Raw genomic sequence first — 3,575 nt, 5'->3', positions numbered from 1 at the left:
CCCACGGGCCGCGCTCCCGCCGCCTCCTGCGCGGCGCCCCGGCTCGAGGCGCAGCCACAGCCCGGGGTAGGGCTCGGGGCCGGGGCCGCCGCCTCCCCCGCGCCCAGCAGCGGCAGCAGCGCCAGGAACAGGCTGCAGCAGCCGCCCGTGGAGGCGGCCATCTTGGCGGAGGCGCCACGTGACTCCGTGGTCATGTGGCGCGCGGACTTTTAAAGGGGCCGCGCGGCGCGTTGGGGGCGGGGCGGGGGCCGCTTTGCGACGTCATTTAGATTTCTCACGGCAAAAAGGGGGCCGCGATGACGCAGTTCAGCGTTTTGGGGGAAAGCCGCGCTGACGGCGGCCCCGCGGGGGTGGCAGCGCGCTGAGGCCACGCCGCTCAGGTAAGAGCGGGTCCCGCCCCTGGTGGGTGAGGCGGCCCCATTCCCACGGACACGGGCCGGGGCCAGGGAGGGGAGCGCGCGTGCCACGAGGGCAACGGCTACACGTGGAGACACGAGGGCAACGGCTACACGTGGAGACACGAGGGCAACGGCTGCACGGGGAGGCAGAGCGGCCTCCCTCAGGGAGAGGCAGCAGTTGCCCTTGGTGGCCACGGGGCAGTTGTTCCCGCATGGCCCATGGAGCCACCTGCGGGATCTGCCCCTGCCCGGGTTGCCCCTGGCGGCTGCGGGCGGCAGAGCGGCTCCCCTGGGGCTGCGCGGTGCTGAAAGCAGTGTTCACGCGTTCCGTATAGCGCTAACTCAAAATATGTAACAGCCTTTCAGCTCCGTGCAGACGAGGACGGTGCCTCAGCAAGAAACGTGGCCGCAGCAAAGGAGAGAATATCTTCTGCTTTGCGCTGGAGCTTGGGCGGGAGCCCTGCTCGGCTGCGCCCGCAGGAGCACGGAATGGTTGAGGTTGGAAGGGGCCTCTAGAGCTCGTCCGTCCCACCCCCTGCTCGAGCAGGGGCACCTGGAGCACGGGGCACGGTCCCCGCATGAAATCTTATTGTGTGTTAAAATGGCAATGCTGGGACTCCACGTGTGTTCCAATTACCTGTCATTAGTCCCCTTTGCCCTGTGATGTACTTGGGAAAACAATGGCGTGTGGGAGAACAAATGAATACAAATTTATTTAGAAAAACCAAGTCATTCCTGCTGCTTTTGGGTCTCAGAAAAATGCAGACATTCCTTGTATATTGAAGCAATGAGCTTAACTCCATGCATTAATGAATCTCCATTAAAAGCGCAAAGAAATTGCAATGAACTTTCTCCTTCCCGATTTTCAATGCTATTTACTAAATTGACAGCCAAAAATAGGTATCCAAATTCTGTTCTTCTAGAGGTTGAAATAATCTGCCAGGATAATGTTCCATTATTAAAATCACATGGTTCTGATTCTGTCGTTATAAAAATCAGCTTGTATGCAATGAGCTGGGGTTGTTCTCTGGCAGATCCTTTCCATTCACTCTCATTGCTTCTTTTCCTAAAACTCTTTTCTGTGGCACATCTCTACTTCCATTAATTAGGCTTATGTCCCTGTATTCCCTCGAGATAAGACGCAACAATTACAGCTTGCTTCTGAATAAAATCCAACTTCCCACTTGCAATCCCACAGACTTCTGAGGAATTTTGCTGGTGTCATTTACTGGCGCTGCACGTGCTCCTAAGCTGTTTGTTCACTGCCTAGGTTGTGCATCCCTTCCACATACGGACTAGTTCTCTCCTCTGTAGTCCAGGAGTAGGACTACACTAATTACTATATTGAAATACTATGAAAACATTATGGATACCTTGAATGGGAGACTTTTTGGACGTTAACTGAAAAGTTGGCACATTGCCTGGGATTGCTCGTTATCGCTGTTAGTGCTTTCTTTTCTCCTAGAATTCATAGTGCTGGTCTGTAGCACTCCAAGAACTGGAACCTTTTTTGATTGATCATCTAGCTCCTCATGAAGACCAACCATAAGCAAGATTAGATGGTCCTGGCAGATGCTGAAATTAGTTTCTGCTCTAATCTGCTGCTGATGATGGGGGATTGCAAAAACTGCTACCCCCCCGGGAGGATTGCGTGATTTCTGACGTGGTGGTGTGTAGAAGTCAAGAGTCAATGAGGCAGAAGAGGAAAAAATAAGTGTTCTTGGTAAACAAAAGACTTAAAATTTCACCTTAGTGTCTTGCATGAGTGCTGAATTCACGTAATTCCTGTAAATAACAAGATAGGGATGGATCAGAGTAAGGCTCAAAATGAGGAAAATGAAGTTGTCTGATGCCAAAACAAAGAGTGTCATGCCATTTTCTGGTGCTTAATCATGCAGGGATTGGGCTAAGCATCTAGTTCTCTGTCCCTGTAAAGAGCGCAGCGGTGTTTAGCGAGCGGGAGCTCCCACAGTGTTTTTCTCCCTGGGTCCGTGGTCGTCCCTCACTCCCTCGGGCGCCCTGTGCAGGTGCCTTGAGCGCGCGGTCCAGGCTGAGCCTGGCGCCCGGGGGCTGCTGCCCCAACAGGCCCGTGTGCCCCCCTCGCCCTGCCGCTATTGCTGCTGAAACAGCGGCTTTGCGGGAAGGACTCGGGCCCTTCCGAGCTCGGGATTCATTGCTGCCGGAGGCTCCAGCCTCACCTGCCGGCAAAGCCCTCGGTCCCGGGCTCCAGGCCCTTCTTCGTGTCGCTGCCTGAATGCGCCGCAGTTTCCAGCCACACGCCCTCCTCGGCCGACTGAACTCATCCGGAGATTGGATTTGATTACATGAGAATTCATTAGGATTTCCTAATGGAATTAGGAGCCATTGCTCTGCCAACTCTCTGAGTAATGGCTGGTGCCATTGCAGTCGTAGATGAAGACCGCAGAGGTCCAGGCACTGACCTCTCCTGAAGTTTCTAAGTCACCAGCTCCAATTCTGGGTATTCTGCTTTGATGGCAATAATCACCACTCCTCAATGGTATTTTGTGCAAAGAATCAGCACAGTTGTACGTCCTGTTGAGCCAGGCTCCTCCGGGCTGCCTTCCTTTCTCCAGCACCCGTCTCCTGCTTGGGGGCAAGCTGTGAGCTCAGCGGGAGCGCGCAGCCACGCGGCTCGCTTTCTGTCACCTAGCGCAGCAGGCAGGTGCGGGTGGAAACCAGAGGGGAGCCTTTTCTTCACACGAAGCAGCCCGCAGATCGGCTTTGCTGTTGCCAGCACCCCGGGGGCAGGAGGGGGGGGAATGCAGCAGAAATCCCTAAATTGTGAAGTTTTAGAGGATCCCTTGGCAGGACGGTCGCTTTGCCCCCCCAATGCCACTCATTCCTTGGGGACAGGTAGTTCTCAGCGAAAGCTGCGGATATCCTGGCAATAGAATTACCCCGCGTGGCCTGTAAATAAACTTGTGGGGGGAAAAGAAAAAGAAGAAAAAAAAAAAAAAAGCAGAAAACAAAAATGTAAAGGAAAAGCCTCCCTAATGTTTAAGCACAACTTGGGGGACTGCGGCCCTTAGGGGCGTGGCCAGGGAGTGGAGGGCGTGTCCGGGGGCGTGGCCGTGCCCTCCGGGGGCGCGTTTGGGGTGTGCCCAGGGCGGCGGGGGCGTGGCCATGCCCCCGGGGGCGGGCGGCGCGCCGCGGGGC

The sequence above is a fragment of the Nothoprocta perdicaria genome, unplaced genomic scaffold, assembly GCF_003342845.1.
Source record: "Nothoprocta perdicaria isolate Ctin4 unplaced genomic scaffold, notPer1 scaffold_16, whole genome shotgun sequence".
NCBI lineage: Eukaryota > Metazoa > Chordata > Aves > Tinamiformes > Tinamidae > Nothoprocta > Nothoprocta perdicaria.
The sequence above is the reverse complement of the archived record's forward strand: the minus strand, read 5'-3'. Positions refer to the sequence as shown.